Here is a 22,675-nt window from a genome sequence, read left to right as displayed (position 1 = left end):
TTTTGAACTTATATTCAATTTTTTATTTATTTTATTTTATTTTTATTTTATTTTAATTTTGGTTGTCAAAAAAAAAATTTTATTTACAATCCACATCATCTCCCTTTCTCCATCATGGACCTAAGTGGAAATGAACAGTCCAGAAGGACTCTGAGGTCATATGCTAACCCCACTACTGCTTCATATGGGAGTAGTATCTGTATACCCCTCATCAGAGCCAGCAATTTTGAGTTAAATTCTCAGCTCATTATCATGGTGCAGCAAAATTGCCAGTATTCCGGTCTTCCACAGGAAGAACCTACTGAGTTTCTGGCACAGTTCTTACAAATTGCTGACACAGTACGTGATAAGAAAGTGGATTAGGATGTCTACAGACTATTGCTGTTTTCATTTGCTGTAAAAGACCAAGCTAAGAGGTGGTTAAACAACCAACCCAAAGCCAACATAAGAACATGGAAACAGTTGTCAGACAAATTCCTGAATCAATATTTCCCCCCAAAAAGGATGACACAACTAAGGCTGGACATCCAAGGCTTTAAACAAGAGTATAATGAATCTCTTTATAATGTCTGGGAGAGGTACAGAGAGATGCTAAGGAAATGCCCCTCTAAAATATTTTCAGAATGGGTGCAGTTAGACATCTTCTACTACGGGTTTACAGAAAAGGCCCAGATATCTCTAGACCACTCAGCTGGTGGATCTATATACATGATAAAGATAATTGAAGAGGCTCAAGAGTTCATTGATACAGTTGCTAGAAATCAGCATCTGTGCTTAAGTAGTGAGTCCTCCAGAACAAGTTTCTGAACTCAATCAGCAATTGCTTTTCATAACAAAACAGTTAGCAGAATTTAAAGAGATGCTACAAGACACTAAAAATGCTAACAAGAATATGGAAGCACAATTGGATCAGACAAGACAGCAGTTATCTAAACAAATAATAGAAGAGTGCCAAGCTGTTCATTTAAGGAGTGGGAAGATATTGAATGTCTCAACTCAAAGCAGCAGAAAGCCAAGAAAGGAACAACTGACAGAGGATGACCAAACCAATGCCCAAAATCCCTCTAAGAATAGTAAGAGCCCAGAGAGGAATAATTCTGGCGTTCAAACGCCAGAAAAGGGTGAGAAGTTGGTGTTAAACGCCCAGTGGATGGCCAATTCTGGCGTTTGGGTGGCAATCTGGCGTTAAACGCCCATACAGCACCCAATTCTGGCATTCAAATGCCAATGAGGGATCAGGCACCTGCAAGTGCTGATAACAACCCCCTTGATGAGCGGATAATTTATACACTTTTTGGCATTGTTTTTAGGTAGTTTTTAGTAGGTTCTAGCTACTTTTTAGTATGTTTCTATTAGTTTTCATACAAAATTCATATTTCTGGACTTTACTATGAGTTTGTGTATTTTTTTGTGATTTCAAGTATTTTCTGGCTGAAATTGAGGGATCTGAGCAAAAATCTGATTCAGGCTGAAAAAGGACTGCTGATGCTGTTGGATTCTGACCACTCTGCACTCGAAATGGATTTTCTGGAGCTACAGAAGTCCAATTGGCGCGCTCTAAATTGCTTTGGAAAGTAGACATCCAGGGCTTTCCAGCATTATATAATAGTCCATACTTTGCTCGAAGATAAATGACGTAAACTGGCATTTAACGCCAGTTCCATGTTCCATTCTGGTGTTAAACGCCAGAAATAGGTTACAAGTTGGAGTTAAACGCCCAAAACAGGTTACAACTTGGCGTTTAACTCCAGAAATAGACCAGGCACGTGAAAAGCTCAAGTCTCAGCCCCAGCACACACCAAGTAGGCCCCGAAAGTAGATTTCTGCACTATCTATCTTAGTTTACTCATTTTCTGTAAACCTAGGTTACTAGTTTAGTATTTAAACAACTTTTAGAGATTTATTCTGTACCTCATGACATTTTAGATATGAACTTTGTATTTCTGACGGCATGAGTCTCTAAACCCCATTGTTGGGGGTGAGGAGCTCTGCTGTGTCTCGATGAATTAATGCAATTACTTCTGTTTTCCATTCAAACACGCTTGTTTCTATCTAAGATATTTATTCGTACTTAACCATGATGAATGTGATGATCCGTGACACTTATCACCATTCTCAACCTATGAACGCATGCCTGATAACCACTTCCGTTCTACCTTAGATTGAATAAGTATCTATTGGGTTCCTGGCTCACAAGTCTGATTGCCTCTCTTGACAACAGAGCATTCAGATCCGTTAGACCAGAGTCTTCGTGGTATAAGCTAGAATCCATGGGCAGCATCCTTGAGATCCGGAAAGTCTAAACCTTGTCTGTGGTATTTCGAGTAGGATCCGGGAAGGGATGACTGTGACGAGCTTCAAACTCATAAGTGTTGGACGTGTGACAGACGCAAAAGGATCATTGGATCTTATTCCAACATAAGTGAGAACCGACAGATGATTAGCCATGTACATGGACCTTTTTCACTGAGAGGACGGATGGTAGCCATTGACAACAGTGATCCACCAACATACAGCTTGCCATGGAAAGAGCTTTGCGTGCGTGAAGAAGATGACAATAGGAAAGCAGAGATTCAGAATATAAAGCATCTCCAAAACTCCAACATATTCTCCATTGCTGCATAACAAGTATTTATTTCATGCTCTCTTGTTCATTTGCAAGTCAACTGATAATTATAATTGATATCCTGACTAAGAGTTATAAGATAACCATAGCTTGCTTCAAGCCAACAATCTCCGTGGGATCGACCCTTACTCACGTAAGGTATTACTTGGACGACCCAGTGCACTTGCTGTTTAGTTGTGCGAAGTTGTGAAGAAATTGTGATTTTCAATTTCGTGCACCAAGTTTTTGGCGCCGTTGCCGGGGATTGTTGAGTTTGAACAACTAACGGTTTATTTTGTTGCTTAGATTAGGAATAATTTATTTTGCTGTGTTTAGAGTCACTAGGATTGCATCTCATATTTTTCCTTTCAAAAAATTTTTTTCAAAAATATTATTTTTCCTTATTAATTTTTAATTTTTCTTTGAGTTTAGTTTCATATTTTAAGTTTGGTGTCCATTGCATGTTTTTATTTTTTATTTTTTCATAATTTTCGAACTGCATGCTTGTTATTTTCCTTCAATTTTTCAAAAATACTTCTCTTTTGTTTAGTCCATGCATTTGTTGAATGTGTCTATGTTCTTGTGAATAGTTACTCCTTTGAGTCTTTCTTTCTAAAATCTTTTCAAAAATTTATTTATTAAATACCTTATTAAAATACGTTAAATTTGTAGCTCAATTGGCTAGAGCGTTGTGCCTATGTTCTTGGTAATTGGGTATCTTCCTTTTAAAAAACTTTTTCAAAAATAATTTTTCTTTGATTAAATCTTGTGTCAATTTTTAAGTTTAGTGTTCTCTTGTTAATTTTCCTTTAGTTTTCAAAAATTTCATTGTGATTTTCTAAAAATTTTAAGTTTGGTGTTCTATCTTCATGTTCTTGTTGTTCTTGTGAGTCTTCAAGGTGTTCTTGAGTCTTCCTTGTGTTTTGATCTTAAAATTTTTAAGTTTGGTGTTCCTTGGTATTTTTCCTCCAAAATTTTCGAAAATAAGGAACATTAGATCTAAAAATTTTAAGTTGTGTGTCTTTTGTGTGTTTTTCTCTTTCATCATAAAATTCAAAAATAAAAAAAATATCTTCTCTAACTATTTTTTAGCAAAAATTTTGAAATTTTTCAAAAAAAAAAATCAGATTTCAATTTCAAAATTTTACCTTATCATATCTTAGTTGTCAAGTTTTTAAAAATCATATCTTTTTCAAATATTTTCTCTTACTTATTTTCCTACAAATATCTTCAATTTTAAGACATATCTTTTCCTCATTCCACTCATAATTTTCGAAAATTTAGCATTAAATTAGTCATCAATTTTAAAAATTATATCTTTTTCAATCATATCTTTTCCAATCAAATCTTTTCAACCATATCTTTTTCAAAAATCAAATCTTTTTCAAAACCTCCTAACCACTTTTTCTCTCTCTTCATTTTTCGAAAATCCTCACCCATTTTTCATTTTATTTTATTTTATTTTTTAATTTCTGTTTTCTAAAAAAAAATATTTTAATACTATTTGAATCTCCAATTCACAACATCTCCCTTTCTCCATCATGGACCTAAGTGGAAATGAACAGTCCAGAAGGACTCTGGGGTCATATGCTAACCCCACTACTGCTTCATATGGGAGTAGTATCTGTATACCCTCCATCGGAGTCAGTAGTTTTGAGTTGAATCCTCAGCTTATTATCATGGTGCAGCAAAGGTGCCAGTATTCCGGTCTTCCACAGGAAGAACCTACAGAGTTTCTGGCACAGTTTTTACAAATTGCTGACACAGTACATGATAAGGAAGTAGATCAGGATGTCTACAGATTATTACTGTTTCCATTTGCTGTAAAAGACCAAGCTAAGAGGTGGTTAAATAACCAACCTAAGGCTAGCATAAGGACATGGAAACAGCTGTCAGAAAAATTCCTGAATCAATATTTCCCTCCAAAACGGATGACACAGCTAAGGCTGAACATCCAAGGCTTTAAACAAGGAGATAATGAATCTCTCTATGATGCCTGGGAGAGATACAGAGAGATGCTAAGAAAATGCCCCTCTGAAATGTTTTTAGAGTGGGTGCAGTTAGACATCTTCTATTATGGGCTTACAGAGAAAGCTCAGATGTCTTTGGACCTCTCAGCTGATGGATCTATACACATGAGAAAGATAATTGAAGAAGCTCGAGAGCTCATTGATACAGTTGCCAGAAATCAGCATCTGTACCTAAGTAGTGAGTCTTCCATGAAAGAAGAGGCTAAAATAGTAACTGCTGAACTCAGTCCTGCAGAACAAGTTACTGAATTCAATTAGCAATTAGATTTTCTAACAAAACAACTAGCCGAATTCAAGGAGATACTACAAGACACAAGAATGGCTAATATGAATATGGAAGTACAGTTGAAGCAAACAAAACAGCAGTTATCAAAACAAATAACAGAAAAGCGCCAAGCAGTTCAATTAAGAAGTGGGAAAATATTAAATACCTCACTTCAAAGCAGCAGGAAGCCAAGAAATGAACAAACTGCTACCGAAAATCCCTTTGAGGATAGTAAGAGCCCAGAGAGGAATAATTCTGGTGCTCAAATGCCAGAAAAGGGTGAAGAGCTGGCGTTAAACGCCCAACCCATGCTCAGTTCTGGTGTTCAAACGCCACAAACAGGCAAGGAGTTGGCGTTAAACACCCAATGGAAGCTCAGTTCTGGCGTTCAAACACCAGAAACAGGTAAGGAGTTGGCGTCCAACGCTAATCCAGCTTCCAACCCTGGCATTCAAACGCCAGTGAGGGATCAGACACATACAAGTGCTGATAGCAACCCCTCTAAAAAGGCTTCTCCAACCACCTCTGTAGGAAATAAACCTGCAGCAACTAAGGTTGAAGAATACAAAGCCAAGATGCCTTATCCTCAGAAACTCCGCCAAGCGGAACAGGATAAGCAATTTGCCCACTTTGCAGACTATCTCAGGACTCTTGAAATAAATATTCCGTTTGCAGAGACACTTGAGCAAATACCCTCTTATGCCAAGTTCATGAAAGAGATCTTAAATCATAAGAAGGATTGGAGAGAAACTAAAAAAGTTTACCTCACTGAAGAATGCAGTGCAGTCATTCTGAAAAGCTTACCAGAGAAGCTTAAAGATCCTGGAAGCTTTATGATACCATGAACATTAGAGGATACTTGTACCAAGACAGCTTTATGTGATCTTGGGGCAAGTATCAACCTAGTACCTGCATCCACTATCAGAAAGCTTGGCTTGGCTGAAGAAGTCAAACCAACCAGGATCTGTCTTCAACTTGCTGATGGCTCCATTAAATACCCATCAGGTGTGATTGAGGATGTGATTGTCACAGTTGGGCCATTTGCATTTCCCACTGACTTTGTAGTGCTGGAGATGGAGGAGCACAAGAGTGCAACTCTCATCCTAGGAAGACCTTTCCTAGCAACTGGACGAACCCTCATTGATGTCGAAAAAGGGGAAGTGACCCTGAGAGTCAATGAGGATGAATTCAGGTTGAATGCTGTTGAAGCAATGAAGCATCCAGACACATCAAATGACTGCATGAGCGTTGATGTTATTGACTCCCTGGTAGAGGAGATCAATATGGCTGAGAGTCTCGAGTCAGAGCTAGAGAATATCTTTAAAGATGTTCAGCCTGATCTGGAGGAATCAGAGAAAATAATAGAACCTCTGAAAACCCCTCAGGAAGAGGAGAAACCTCCTAAACCCGAGCTCAAACCATTACCACCATTCCTGAAATATGCATTTCTGGGAGAAGGTGACACTTTTTCTGTAATCATAAGCTCTGCTTTAAAACCACAGGAAGAGAAGGCACTAATTCAAGTGCTAAGGACGCACAAGACAGCTCTTAGGTGGTCCATAAGTGATCTTAAGGGCATTAGCCCAGCCAGAGGAATGCACAAGATCCTATTGGAGGATAATGCTAAGCTAGTGGTTCAACCACAAAGGTGGCTAAATCCAGCCATGAAGGAAGTGGTGCAGAAGGAGGTCACTAAATTACTAGAGGCTGGGATCATTTATCCTATTTCTGATAGCCCCTGGGAAAGCCAAGTCCAAGTCGTCCCTAAGAAGGGAGGCATGACAGTGGTTCATAATGAAAAGAATGAACTGGTTCCTACAAGAACAGTTACAGGGTGGCGCATGTGTATTGACTACAGAAGACTCAATACAGCCACCAGAAAGGATCATTTTTCTTTACCATTCATAGACCAGATGCTAGAAAGACTAGCAGGTCATGATTACTACTGCTTTTTGGATGGCTATTCAGGTTACAACCAGATTGTAGTAGATCTCCAGGATCAAGAGAAAACAGCATTCACATGTCCATCTGGAGTATTTATATACAGAAGGATGCCATTTGGCTTGTGCAATGCACCTGCAACTTTTCAGAGATGCATGCTCTCTATTTTCTCTAATATGGTGGAAAAATTTCTGAAAGTCTTTATGGATGACTTCTCAATATTTGGAGACTCATTCAGCTCCTGTCTTGACCATCTGGCACTTGTTCTAAAAAGGTGCCAAGAGACTAACCTAGTTTTAAACTGGGAAAAATGTCACTTTATGGTGACTGAAGGAATTGTCCTTGGGCACAAAATTTCGAACAAAGGAATAGAGGTGGATCAAGCTAAGGTGGAGGTAATTGAAAAATTACCATCACCTACCAATGTTAAGGCAATTAGAAGCTTTTTGGGGGCATGCAGCATTCTACAGAAGGTTTATAAAGGATTTTTCAAAAATTGCAAAACTTCTGAGCAATCTGCTAGCTACTGATACGCCATTTATCTTTGATAAGGAGTGTCTGCAGGCGTTTGAGACTCTGAAAGCTAAGCTGGTCACAGCACTAGTCATCTCTGTACCAGACTGGACATTACCATTTGAATTAATGTGTGATGTCAGTGATCATGCCATTGGTACAGTGTTGGGACAGAGGCATGACAAGCTTCTGCCCGTCATTTATTATGCCAGCCGTGTTCTAAATGATGCACAGAAGAACTACACAACCACAGAAAAGGAATTGCTTGCAGTGGTTTATGCCATTGACAAGTTCAGATCCTATTTAGTAGGATCAAAAGTGATTGTGTACACTGACCATGCTGCTCTTAAATATCTACTCACAAAGCAAGATTCAAAACCCAGGCTCATAAGATGGGTGTTGCTTCTGCAAGAGTTTGATATAGAAATAAGAGACAGAAAAGGGACAGAGAACTAAGTAGCAGATCACCTGTCCCGAATAGAACCAGTAGAAGGGACGTCCCTCCCTCTTACTGAGATCTCTGAAACCTTTCCGGATGAGCAACTTTTTGCCATTCAGGAAGCACCATAGTTTGCAGATATTGCAAACTATAAGGCTGTAAGATTCATACCCAAAGAGTGCAGTAGGCAGCAATCGAAGAAATTGATCTCGGATGCAAAGTACTATTTGTGGGATGAACCATATCTCTTCAAGAGATGTGCAGACGGAATAATCCGTAGATCTGTGCCTAAAGAAGAAGCGCAGTAGTATGGAGGACATTTTGGAAGTGAGCGAACAGCCACAAAGGTCCTCCAATGTGGCTTTTACTAGCCTACTCTCTATAAGGACTCCCAAGAGTTTGTACGTAATTGTGACAGCTGCCAAAGGTCTGGCAATCTGCCTCACGGTTATGCCATGCCTCAACAACGGATCTTGGAGATTGAGTTGTTTGATGTATGGGGTATTGACTTTATGGGGCCTTTCCCACCATCATACTCAAACACTTATATTCTGGTGGCAGTGGATTGTGTATCCAAATGGGTGGAGGCTATTGTAACACCCACTAATGATACTAAGACAGTGCTGAAGTTCCTCCAAAAATATATCTTCAGCAGATTTGGTGTCCCTAGAGTACTAATCAGTGATGGGGGCACTCATTTCTGCAACAAACAACTTTACTCTGCTATGGTTCGATATGGAATTACCCACAAGGTAGCAACTCTATATCATCCACAGACAAATGGGCATGCTGAAGTCTCTAATAGAGAACTTAAAAGAATCTTGGAACGGACTGTGATTAACCGTAGAAAGGATTAGGCAAGAAGCTTGGATGATGCTCTGTGGGCATACAGAACAGCATTCAAGACTCCTATAGGGACCTTTCCATACCAGCTTGTGTCTGGAAAAGCCTATCACTTGCCAGTGGAACTGGAACACAAGGCCTACTGGGCAACCAGATTCCTAAACCTTGATGCAAAGTTAGCTGGAGAGAAAAGATTGCTCCAGTTAAATGAGCTAGAGGAATTCAGACTCAATGCTTTCGAAAATGCAAAAATTTACAAAGAGAAAGCAAAAAGATGGCATGATAAAAAGTTGTCATCCAGAGTCTTTGAGCCAAGGCAGAAAGTTCTGCTAATCAACTCTAGGCTTAGGTTATTCCTCGGGAAATTAAAATCCCGGTGGAGAGGACCATATGTGATTACAGGTGTGTCACCATATGGATATGTAGAGCTTCATGATAGTGACTCTGACAAAAAATTCATTGTTAATGGGCAAAGAGTCAAGCATTATCTTGAAGGCAATGTTGAGCAAGAATGCTCAAGACTGAGACTGGATTAAAGCTCAGTAATAGTCCAGCTAAAGACGATAAAGAAGCGCTTATTGGGAGGCAACCCAATTTTATCTATCTATGTTAAAATTCCGTTGTTATTTTGTGTTTTCTTTAGGTTGATGATCATGTGAAGTCACAAAAACAACTGCAAAAATTAAAGCAAAATCAAAAACAGCATTAAAAATAGCACACCCTGGAGGATAAGCTTACTGGCGTTTAAACGCCAGTAAGAAACATCAGACTGGCGTTTAACGCCAGAAAGGAGCATCAAGCTGGTGTTAAACGCCAGAAACAGGCTGCAAGCTGGCGTTAAACGCCAGAAACAGGCTGCAAGCTGGCGTTTAACGTCAGAAACAAGCAGCAGTCTGGCGTTAAACGCCAGGATTGCACTAAGAGGGCGTTCTACACTCCTAAATGGTGCAGGGATGAGAAATCCTTGACACCTCAGGATCTGTGGACCCCACAGGATCCCCACCTACCTCACCATTCAAATTCAAACCATTCCCCTCCCAAACCCACTCATTCACACACCTCCATCTCCTCCACTTCTCCTTCTACTCCCTTCTTTCTTCTTTTGCTCGAGGACGAGCAAACCTTTTAAGTTTGGTGTGGAAAAAAAGTTGCTTTTTATTTTTCCATAACCATTTATGGCACCTAAGGACGGAGAAACATCTAGAAAGAGGAAAGGGAAGGCAGTTGCTTCCACATCTGAGTCATGAGAGATAGAGAGGTTTATCTCAAGGGTCCATAGTTCAGTGGTAGAGCATTTGATTGCAGATCAAAGAGCCTTGAGGGAAGAGCAACAAAGGCAAGGAAGAGACATAGAGGAGCACCATTAGATCTTCAAGAGGAAGAACAAGCCGCCATCACTAAGGTGGACTCATTCCTTAACTTCCTTGTTCTTATTTTTCTGTTTTTTTTCGATTTTCATACTTTATGTTTGTCTATGTTTTGTGTCTTTACTACATGATCATTATTGTCTAGTGTCTATGTCTTAAATCTATGAATAACTCCATGAATCCTTCACCTCTCTTAAATGAAAAATGTTCTAAACACAAAAGAACAAGAAGTACATGAGTTTCGAATTCATCCTTGAAATTAGTTTAATTATATTGATGTGGTGACAATACTTTTTGTTTTCTGAATGAATGCTTGAACAGTGCATATTTTTTATATTGAATTTTATGAATGTTAAAATTGTTGGCCCTTGAAAGAATGATGAACAAGAGAAATGTTATTGATAATCTGAAAAATCATAAAATTGATTCTTGAAGCAAGAAAATGCAGTGAATAACAAAAGCTTGCGAAAAAAATGGCGAAAAAAAATATAAAAGAAAAAGAAAAAGCAAGCAGAAAAAGCCAATAGCCCTTAAAACCAAAAGGCAAGGGTAAAAAGGATCCAAGGCTTTGAGCATCAATGGATAGGAGGGCCCAAGGAAATAAATCTAGGCTTAAGCGACTAAATCAAGCTGTCCCTAACCATGTGCTTGTGGCATGCAGGTCCAAGTGAAAAGCTTGAGACTGAGTGGTTAAAGTCATGATCCAAAGCAAAAGAGTGTGCTTAAGAACTCTGGACACCTCTAATTGGGGACTTTAGCAAAGCTAAGTCACAATCTGAAAAGGTTCACCCAGTTATGTGTCTGTGGCATTTATGTATCCGGTGGTAATACTGGAAAACAAAGTGCTTAGGGCCACGGCCAAGACTCATAAAGTAGCTCTGTTTAAGAATCAACATACTAAACTAGGAGAATCAATAATACTATCTGGATTCTGAGTTTCTATAGATGCCAATCATTCTAAACTTCAAAGGATAAAGTGAGATGCCAAAACTGTTCAGAAGCAAAAAGCTACTAGTCCCGCTCATCTAATTAGAACTAAGCTTCATTGATGTTTTGGAATTTATAGTATATTCTCTTTTTTTTATCCTATTTGATTTTCAGTTGCTTGGGGACAAGCAATAATTTAAGTTTGGTGTTGTGATGAGCGGATAATTTATACGCTTTTTGGCATTGTTTTTAGGTAGTTTTTAGTAGGTTCTAGCTACTTTTTAGTATGTTTTTATTAGTTTTCATGCAAAATTCATATTTCTGGACTTTACTATGAGTTTGTGTGTTTTTTTGTGATTTCAGGTATTTTCTGGCTGAAATTGAGGGATCTGAGCAAAAATCTGATTCAGGCTGAAAAAGGACTGCTGATGTTGTTGGATTCTGACCTCCCTACACTCGAAATGGATTTTCTGGAGCTACAGAAGTCCAATTGGTGCGCTCTCAATTGCTTTGGAAAGTAGACATCCAGGGCTTTCCAGCAATATATAATAGTCCATACTTTGCTCAAAGATAAACGACGTAAACTGGTGTTTAACGCCAGTTCCATGTTCCATTCTGGCGTTAAACGCCAGAAACAGGTTACAAGTTGGAGTTAAACGCCCAAAACAGGTTACAACCTGGCGTTTAACTCCAGAAACAGCCTAGGCATGTAAAAAGCTCAAGTCTCAGCCCCAGCACATACCAAGTGGGCCTCGGAAGTGGATTTCTGCACTATCTATCTTAGTTTACTTATTTTCTATAAACCTAGGTTACTAGTTTAGTATTTAAACAATTTTTAGAGATTTATTCTGTACCTCATGACATTTTAGATCTGAACTTTGTATTTCTGACGGCATGAGTCTCTAAACCCGATTGTTGGGGGTGAGGAGCTCTGCTGTGTCTCGATGTGTCTCGATGAATTAATGCAATTACTTCTGTTTTCCATTCAAACATGCTTGTTTCTATCTAAGATATTTATTCGTACTTAACCATGATGAATGTGATGATCCATGACACTTATCACCATTCTCAACCTATGAACGCGTGCCTGACAACCACTTCCATTCTACCTTAGATTGAATAAGTATCTCTTGGGTTCCTGGCTCACAAGTCTGATTGCCTCTCTTGACAATAGAGCATTCAGATCCGTGAGACCAGAGTCTTCGTGGTATAAGCTAGAATCCATGGGCAGCATCCTTGAGATCCGGAAAGTCTAAACCTTGTCTGTGGTATTCCGAGTAGGATCCGGGAAGGGATGACTGTGACGAGCTTCAAACTCATAAGTGTTGGGCGTGTGACAGACGTAAAAGGATCATTGGATCTTATTCCAACACAAGTGAGAACCGACAGATTATTAGCCATGTACATGGACCTTTTTCACTGAGAGGACGGATGGTAGCCATTGACAACGGTGATCCACTAACATACAGCTTGCCATGGAAAGAGCCTTACGTGCGTGAAGAAGATGACAGTAGGAAAGCAGAGATTCAGAAGACAAAGCATCTCCAAAACTCCAACATATTCTCCATTACTGCATAACAAGTATTTATTTCATGCTCTCTTATTCATTTGCAAGTCAACTGATAATTATAATTGATATCCTGACTAAGAGTTACAAGATAACCATAGCTTGCTTCAAGCCAACAATCTCCGTGGGATCGACCCTTACTCACGTAAGGTATTACTTGGACGACCCAATGCACTTGCTGGTTAGTTGTGCGAAGTTGTGAAGAAATTGTGATTTACAATTTCGTGCACCACCCCTTAAGCAGGCTTCTCCAACCACTTCTGTAGGAAATAAACCTACAGCAACTAAGGTTGAAGAATATAAAGCCAAGATGCCTTATCCTTAGAAACTCTGTCAAGCAAAACAGGATAAACAATTTGCCCGCTTTGCAGACTATCTCAGGACTCTTGAAATAAAGATTCCATTTGCAGAGGCACTTGAGCAAATACCCTCTTATGCTAAGTTCATGAAAGAGATCTTAAGTCATAAGAAGGATTGGAGAAAGACTGAAAAAGTTCTCCTCACTGAGGAATACAGTGTAGTCATTCTGAAAAGCTTACCAGAGAAGCTTAAAGATCCCGAAAGCTTTATGATACCATGCACATTAGAGGATGCTTGTACCAAGACAGCTCTATGTGATCTGGGGGCAAGTATCAACCTGATATCTGCATCCACTATCAAAAAGCTTGGTTTGACTGATGAAGTTAAACCAATCCGGATATGCCTCCAACTTGCTGATGGCTCCATTAAAATTCCATCAGGCGTAACTGAGGACATAATTGTCAAGGTTGGGCCATTTACCTTTCCTACTAACTTTGTGGTGCTGGAAATGGAGGAGCACAAGAGTGCAACTCTCATTCTAGGAAGACCTTTCCTAGCGACTGGACGAACCCTCATTGATGTCCAAAAAGGGGAGGTGATCCTGAGAGTCAATGAGGATGAGTTTAAGTTGAATGCTGTCAAAGCTATGCAGCATCCAGACACCTCAAAAGACTGCATGAGCATTGATGTTATTGACTCCCTGGTAGAGGAGGTCAATATAACCGAGAGTCTCGAATCAGAGCTAGAGGACATCTTTAAAGATGTCCAGCCTGATCTGGAGGAACCAGAGGAAACAGAAAAGCCTCCAAAAACTCCTTAGGAAGAGGAAAAGCCTCCTAAACTCGAGCTCAAACCACTACCACCATCTCTAAAATATGCGTTTCTGGGATAAGATGACACTTTTCCTGTGATCATAAGCTCTGCTTTAGAGTCACAGGAAGAGAAAGCACTAATTCAGGTGCTGAAGACACACAAGACAGCTCTTGGGTGGTCCATAAGTGATCTCAAGGGCATTAGCCTAGCCAGATGCATGCACAAGATCCTATTGGAGAATGATACTAAGCCAGTAGTTCAACCACAGAGGCGGCTGAATTCAGCCATGAAGGAGGTAGTGCAGAAAGAGGTCACTAAGTTACTAGAGGCTGGGATTATTTATCCTATTTCTAATAGCTCTTGGGTGATCCCTGTCCAAGTTGTCCCCAAGAAGGGAGGTATGACAGTGGTTCATAATGAAAGAATGAAGTGGTTCCCACAAGAATAGTTACAGGGTGGCATATGTGTATTGACTACAGAAGGCTTAATACAGCTACCAGAAAAGATCATTTTCCTTTATCATTCATAGACCAGATGCTAGAGAGACTAGCAGGTCATGAATACTACTGCTTTTTGGATGGCTATTCAGGTTACAACCAAATTGCAGTAGATCCTCAGGACCAAGAGAAAACATCATTCACATGTCCATCTGGAGTATTTGCCTACAAAAGGATGCCATTTGATCTGTGCAATGCACCTGCAACCTTTCAGAGGTGCATGCTCTCTATCTTCTCTGATATGGTAGAGAAATTTCTGGAAGTCTTCATGTATGACTTCTTAGTATTTGGAGACTCATTTAGCTCCTGTCTTGACCATCTAGCACTTGTTCTGAAAAAGTGCCAAGAGACTAACCTGGTTTTAAACTGGGAGAAATGTCACTTTATGGTGACTGAAGGAATTGTCCTTGGACACAGAATTTCGAACAAGGGAATAGAGGTGGATCAAGCTAAGGTAGAGGTAATTGAAAATTACCACCACCTGCCAATGTTAAGGCAATCAGAAGCTTTCTGGGGCATGCAGGATTCTATAGGAGGTTTATAAAGGATTTTTCAAAAATTGCAAAACCTCTGAGCAATCTGCTAGCCGCTGATACACCATTTGTCTTTGACACACAGTGTCTGCAGGCCTTTGAGACTCTGAAAGCTAAGCTGGTCATAGCACCAGTCATTTCTGCACCAGACTGGACATTACCATTCGAACTAATGTGTGATGCCAGTGACCATGCCATTGGTGCAGTATTGGGATAGAAGCATGACAAGCTTCTGCATGTCATTTATTATGCTAGCCGTGTTTTAAATGACGCGTAGAAGAATTACACGACCACAGAAAAGGAGTTGCTTACAGTGGTTTATGCCATTGACAAGTTCAGATCTTATTTAGTAGGATCAAAAGTGATTGTGTACACTGACCATACTGCCCTAAAATATCTCCCCACAAAGAAGGATTCAAAACCCAGACTCATAAGATGGGTGTTGCTTCTGCAAAAGTTTGATATAGAAATAAGAGACAGAAAAGGGACAGAGAACCAGGTAGCTGATCACTTGTCCCGGATAGAACCAGTAGCAGGAGCGTCCCTCCCTCCTACTGAGATCTCTAAAACCTTTCTGGATGAGCAACTCTTTGCCATTCAGGAAGTATCGTGGTTTGTAGACATTGCTAACTATAAAGCTGTGAGATTCATACCCAAATAGTACAGTAGGCAGCAAACAAAAAAATTGGTTTCTGATGCAAATTACTACTTGTGGGATGAACCATATCTCTTTAAGAGATGTGCAGACGGAATAATCTGTAGATGTGTGCCTAGAGAAGAGGCACAGAAGATCCTATGGCATTGCAATGGATCACAATATGGAGGACATTTCGGAGGTGAGCGAACAGCCACAAAGGTTCTCCAATGTGGCTTTTACTTGCCTACTCTCTAAAGAGACTCCCAAGAGTTTGTACGTAACTGTGACAGTTGCCAGAGAGCTGGTAATCTGCCTCACGGTTATGCCATGCCTCAGCAAGGGATCTTAGAGATTGAGTTGTTTGATGTATGGGGTATTGACTTCATGGGGCCTTTCCAACCATCATATTCAAACACTTATATTCTGGTGGCAGTAGACTATGTATCTAAATGGGTAGAGGCAATTGCAACACCCACTAATGATACTAAGACAGTGATGAAGTTCCTCCAGAAGCATATCTTCAGCAGGTTCGGTGTCCCTAGGGTACTGATCAGTGATGGAGGCACTCATTTCTCCAATAAACAGCTTGACTCTGCTCTGATCCGATATGGAATTAACCACAAAGTGGCAACTCCATATCATCCACAAACAAACGGGCAGGCTGAAGTCTCAAATAGAGAACTAAAACGAATCCTGGAACGGACTGTAAGTACCCGTAGAAAGGATTGGGCAAGAAGTCTGGATGATGCTCTGTGGGCATACAAAACCGCATTCAAGACTCCTATAGGGACCTCTCCATACCAGCTTGTGTATGGAAAAGCCTGTCATCTGCCAGTGGAACTGGAACACAAGGCCTACTGGGCAACCAGGTTCCTAAACCTTGATGCTAAGGTAGCTGGAGAGAAAAGATTACTCCAGTTGAATGAGCTGGAGGAGTTCAGACTCAATGCTTTCGAAAATGCTAAAATTTACAAGTTGAAAGCAAAAAGGTGGCATGATAGAAAGCTGTCATCTAGAGTCTTTGAGCCAGGACAGAAGGTTCTGCTGTTTAACTCTAGGCTCAGATTGTTCCCTCGGAAATTAAAATCCCGGTGGAAAGGACCATATGTGATTACAAGTGTGTCACCATATAGATATGTAGATCTTCAAGATATTGACTCTGACAAAAAGTTCATTGTTAATGGACAGAGAGTCAAGCATTATTTTGAAGGTAATGTTAAGCAAGAATGCTCAAAACTGAGACTAAATTAAAGCTCAGTAAGGTCTAGCTAAAGACAGTAAAGAAGCGCTTGTTGGGAGGCAACCCAGCCATTAGCAAAAGTTAGATGTTTATAACAATTATATGAGTTTATTTAATTTTTTTATTCATATTTGTTAATACATTTCAGTAAATAATACAGAAAAATGAAGGTTCAGAACATAAAGCAGAGAAATCATAGAGAAAAAGAGCTCACTGGCATTAAAACGCCAGTAAAGAGGCATTTTGGGCGTTAAACGCTAGAATGGCTATCATTCTGTGCGTTTAACGCTAGTAAAGGTATCATTCTGGGCGTTAAACGCCAGAATGGGTAGCATTCTGGGCGTTAAACGCCGGAATGGGCAGCATTCTAGGCGTTTAATGCCAGAAACAGCAGCATCCTGGGCGTTCACAAAAAAAGTCCAGTAACAAAGGATTTCTGGCGTTTAACGCGAGCTAGGGTAACGCCAGCCAGGGTACCTGGCTGGGCATTAAACGCCCAAAATGGCTACCAGATGGGCGTTAAACGCCAGAATGGCTATCATTTTGGGCGTTTAACGCCAGAACAGCAAGGGGGAGGTAATTTTGTTTTCAATTTAATTTTTTTTTCGAATTTTCATGTTTTAATTCATAATTTTCTGCATAAAAATGTTACAAATATTCATCTTTCAATTTCCATTTCCAAAAATTAATAATCTTATAAGTTCTTTTTAATTCTTTTCAATTCTTTTTCAAAACGTTTTTTAAAACTCATTTATCTTTCCAATTTCTTTCCAAATCTTTTTAATTCATCCATATTATCTTTTATTTCTTAGATGCATTAACAAAAATTTAGATTTAACTTCCTCATATCTTTTTCATCTCTTTTAAATTTTAAAATCTTATCTTTTTCAAATCATGTTTATTTTTTATCAATCATATCTTTCTATCTTATCTTTTTCTAAAAATTCAAAACCCATTCCCTGCTCCCTTTTAAATATACATTCAACCAACCTCCTTGACCCATTATTCAAATCTTTCACTCCCTCTTTTCCTCTTCTTTCTTTTCTTTTGCTTGAGGACAAGCAAACCTCTAAGTTTGGTGTGATTTTCCGTGATCACTGAGCTAAAACAGACTGAGATCATGGCCCCTAAAGGAAAACAACCCACTTCAAGAGGCAAGAAAGAAAACAATCCAAAACTACCTTGGATACATGAGAAGTTCTTAACCAGAGAACATGCAGATCATTACCTCAAAATTGTGTGCAGAAGATCAGTGATCCTAGAAGTTAAGTTCAATATGAAAAAAGATGAATACCCGGAGATTCAAGAGCAGATTCGAAACAGGGGCTGGGAAGTCCTGGCTAATCCTAAGAAAAACGTTGGAAGAAACATGATCCAGAAATTCTATGCAAATCTGTGGATGACGGATAAGCAAAGAATAGAGGGAACTGTTTTCTACTCCTTTCGGACTATGGTCAGAGGGAAGAGTATTTACTTCCACTTCGACAAAGTGAGAGAAGTTCTCAAGCTTCCTCAACTACAAGATGATCCAGAGTCCTTTAATAGGAGAATGGCCAAAGATAAAAGGCTAGATCAAGTTCTAGAGGACATATGCCTCCCTGGAACCAAGTGGATTACTAATTCAAAAGGTGTCCCAAACCAGCTAAAGAGAGAAGATCTCAAACCAGTTGCTAGAGGTTGGCTGGATTTTATTGGGCATTCTATACTCCCAACCAGCAACCGCTTTGAAGTCACTGTCAAGAGGGTAGTGATGATTCACTGTATTATGCTGGGGAAAGAGGTAGAGATTCATCAGCTGATCCCTGGTGAAATTTACATATTTGCAAACAAGGAATTCACTGATGCCAAATTGGCTTACCCAAGCTTGATTAGTTTGTTATGTAAAGATGCGGGGGTAAAGATGGGTGTGGATGAGTTTATCCCAGTTGAACGCCCAATCACCAAAAAGGTGATAGATGGAACTCAAGTTCAAGACAACCCCATCAAGAGGAGGGCGCATGAGCTCCTCCTAGAAATTCCTCAATTTGAATTCTGGGCCCGCTTAGAAGCTTCTGTCACCAAGCTGCAAGAAGCTATGGATCAACTCAAAGAAGAGCAGCAGAATCAAAACAGCATGCTCTGTAAACTGTTCAAAGAACAAGAGAAGCAAGGGCGTGAGATACAGGAGCTAAAGCGCCAGAAGCTGTCCCTTGAAGAGCCAGACGTCCCACAAACTGAAGGAGCACTTATCTCTCAAAATAAAGGTTGTTGAGTCCTAACTCTGTGATAACGTTTGTTATTAGAAACCTATTTTAAGAGATTACATGAGCATTAGTATTAGAGTCGTCTATTTTTATGTCTTTAATTATTATTACATAAGTATTAGTAGCATTTAAATTTCCATTTTAATTTTCTATTATTTTAATAAAACCCAAATTGCATGAGTAGTACTTTATTTTTATTTTTTTCAATTTGGCTATAATTTACTCTTCTTATCATCATTAAACATGAATAAAATAGTAGATTTTTTTTAGAAGAGTAAGGGTGCAAACATTTCGAGTATATAATAAGAAAAATTCAAATTAAGTATATGTGGTGGCATTACCTTAGCTCTCTGAATGAATGCATAAATAGTGCATATTTTCTTTATTTATACTGAAATTTAAGTAATGTTTGGCTCTTGAAAGAATGAGGTAAACAAAAAAAATGTTATTGATAATCTGAAATATCATAAAATTGATTCTTGAAGCAAGAAAAAGCAGCATTAAAAAAAAGTCTTTAAAAATAAACAAGCATTAAGAAGCCAATAACCCTTTAAACCAAAAGGCAAGGGTAAGAAGGATCCAAGACTTTGAGCATCAGTGGATAGGAGGGCCCAATGAATTAAGATCATGGCCTAAGCAGCTTAATCAAGCTGTCCCTAACCATATGCTTGTGTCATGAAAGTCCAGGTGAAAAGCTTGAGACTGAGTAGTTAAAGTCGTGATCCAAAGCAGAAAGAGTGTGCCTAAGAACTCTGGGCACCTCTAGCTGGGGACTCTAGCAATGCTAAGTCACAATCTGAAAAGGTTCACCCAGCTAAGTGTTCGGGCATTCATGTATCCATAAAGTACATTTCGGAAAACAGAATGCTAAAGGTCACAGCCAAGACTCAAAGAAGCTGTATTCAAGAATCAATCAAAGTTAAACTAAGAAAATCAATAACCTCATCTGCATGCTGAGTTCTGAAAGAAGCCAATCATTCTGAGTTTCAGAGGATAAAGTGAGATGTCAAAACTATTCAGAAGCAAAAAGCTATAAGCCCCGCTCATCTAATTTGAATTTGAGCTTCATTAAAGACTCTGAGATTTTATTGCATCATAATCTTCCTTTTATCCTATTTTATTTGTCTAGTTATTTGGGGACAAGCAATGTAAGACCCAGAACTTTTGAAAAGTCTTATTATGATCAAGTCTCAAATCATATAGCTATTTATAGCCTTAATTTCAGAGATTATTTTATTAAAGATAATTAAGGCAAGTTTTGATTTATTGAGTTTGAGATAAGTTACGATTATTATCCAATTTTATAATTATCGGATTATTTTCTATATTTAGATTATAAAGTTGGCAATTATAAAATAATAAGGAATTTATATGATTTGGATTAAATAATTAATATTTTAAATATTAATACTGCTATTTTGGAAAAAATGAAGAAACTAAGTATATTATTTCTAATTTTTAGATTTGGGCATTTTATTGAAAATAATTTGTGAAATTGGTGAGCAAATAGTATTTCTATACATAATTAGTGTTAGATTTAATTTGGGTTTCAATTACTATGTTACCCCTACTTTTATTTGAAATTACAAAATTACCCTTGAACCAAATTTTGCCCTAATCCTAAAACTCAACACACATAACCCTAACCCTAAAAACCCTACCCGGTTCCCCTGACCCGGTAAACCCTAGGATACCTAATGCAGCAGCAGCAGCTGCAAGCTGATTGAAAGAAAGAAAGAAACAAAGAGAGAAAGGGATCCGTGGAGTGAGAGGCAGGGGGCTGCGGCGGGAGAAGAGGAAGAGGGAAGAGGACTTGGCGCCGCCGCTGTTCCTGTGTTCCCCAACAGCGCTGCTGCACACGAGCCGGAGAAGCTCGTCCCTGCTGAACTGCCGCCACCACCACAAGGGTTTTGTCGCCGCCACTTGTGCCACCGCCGGCGAGCACGAAGAGAGAGGGAGAAGGAGATCGGGCAGGAACAGGGGACCAAGGGCGGAGGGAGCACGACAGGGGAAGCCATTGCCACCTGTCACCGTCGCGTGCCTCTGCTGCGTCACCATCGCGCCGTTGCCACGCCTGGTTGCTGCTGATGAAGTCACTCCCGCCGCCGCTGCTACTAAGGTTGTCGTCGTCCTCACCAACTTCCAAGAGAAAGTCACGATGGCGCTCCGTTTCTATTTTTCTGGTCCGTCAAGAGAGAAGCTCATGGGTAGGGTAAACGCCTCTGTTGTGTTTCTCGATCACTGGTGATGGAGCTCGCATCGTCGTCAGCCATGGCCGCTGTGCCTCTGGTCGCCGAGAAACGCCACCGCTGCTGCTGCCGGAAATCGCCACTGGAACTGGTGTCGTTTGGTAAGCTTTAACTCGTCTTCAGTTTCCTTCTCCATTAAAGTTCATCTTTACCATGAGAGTTGTGATGCGGCTGTGTGCTAGGAGTTGCTGCAAGTTGCCGCTGGGATTGTGAATGGAAGAAGAAGACGCTGGTTCTGTCACAGCCGTTCCCGGGGAAGAAATCAGTCGCGCCGTCGTGCCTGGCAGCCGGAAAATGCCACTGCCATCGCCGGAAAATTATGACGGTAAGGGTTTTAAGTTGATTCTCCTTTATGTTGAGCTTCTGGGAACTTCATTGTCGCTACATGTTGTTCAGGTCCCTGCTGCCGCTTGAGGTGGCTGCCGGGCTGCCGCCGAACCGGTTCGGAGACCGTCGCTATCCGGTTCAGCCATTCTCCCTCAGTCTTGGGTTGTATATCGATGCTTGCGTGTCGTGCTCGAAGTTCGCGGCTGCTTCATTTCGCTAGCTCAGTAAGTAATTTATGTTTCGAAAAGCCTCGCGTTAGTATTCGGTTGTGTTTGGTTAATGAATATGAGTTTTGGTAACGTGGGGTCATTCCTGATTGTTATATGCTGCGATTAGTGTTGCTATGGTTACCGCGGGAGTAGCTTGGAGCCGAGGTTGCGGTTGTTGGTGATCCCGGTTTAGGAGAGGAGGTTCCTGTGACGTTTTTGGGTTATGGAATTGCGTTCTAAGGTAGGGGCGCTTTCCAAAAACTATGTTTTAAGTATTGGAATTATTACATATGGATACTATTGTGAGATATTGTGTATTTGGTGATTGTATCTGTCCTATGTGTTATGTGATTGACTCGAGTGATTATGGATGTTGGTTTGGGTAAATTGTTGTGCGGCTTTGTGAAATGTAATGTTTTGAAGTGACCCTTCAAAGATTTGAAATCTGAGTTTAATCTGTTGAGGATTGATTTGATTTGAGTCAATTATTTGATGATGTGAAAAGTCGAATGCACTTTTGAATTCAGCCTGGTTTACTTTAATTGACTTGATCTTGGACAAATGATTTGTTTATTGAACCGTTCTTTAAAGCTTTGGAAATGAGTTAAATCGGTTGACATTGAGTTGCTTTTGAAATGGTTTTTCTTGAGATAAGCCACTGAGGCGACTGTTGGATTTAGCTAGCTATGAATTGATTTCTGGTTTTGAGCTGTTGAAAAGGAATGAGAAACGATTTAGTTGGGACCCGAACCGGGTGGCAAAAGTCCAAGTTTTAGGGGAGGTGCTGCCGAAATTTCTGCAAAATCCTAGTCGTGTTTGAAAAGTTATTTAAAAGGGCTGGATCTGAGAAATTGTATTATGTGATTTATTAAGAAAATAGTTATGTTTTCAAGCTTAATTTATTTAACGAACTTTATGCATTGAGTTCGGCCCATTTAGAAATGAACTATTTTTACCGTTTGAATCACTGAAGGAAAGAATGATGCTCTAATATTGATTTCAATATAAAAAGGGTCTTTTAGCGATTTCAAAGGAATCTAGACTTTTGATTGAGTAACTAAGTTTGAGGCATTTTGGAAGAGTTAGAAAAATGGGTTCCAAAAAGAAACCTGAAAGTGGTTTGATTCAAA

General features: G+C 39.7%; 1 pseudogene; it reads left to right on the top strand.

Moving 5' to 3' along the window:
• The first annotated feature begins 5,283 nt into the window (after positions 1-5,283).
• Positions 5,284-21,008, top strand: LOC148569158 (uncharacterized; annotated as a pseudogene).
• Positions 21,009-22,675: the final 1,667 nt, after the last annotated feature.

Source organism: Arachis ipaensis, chromosome B4 (genome assembly GCF_059453495.1).
Source record: "Arachis ipaensis isolate K30076 ecotype BB chromosome B4, ASM5945349v1, whole genome shotgun sequence".
Classification (NCBI taxonomy): Eukaryota; Viridiplantae; Streptophyta; class Magnoliopsida; order Fabales; family Fabaceae; genus Arachis; species Arachis ipaensis.
This window is presented reverse-complemented; position numbering and strand designations above follow the sequence as displayed.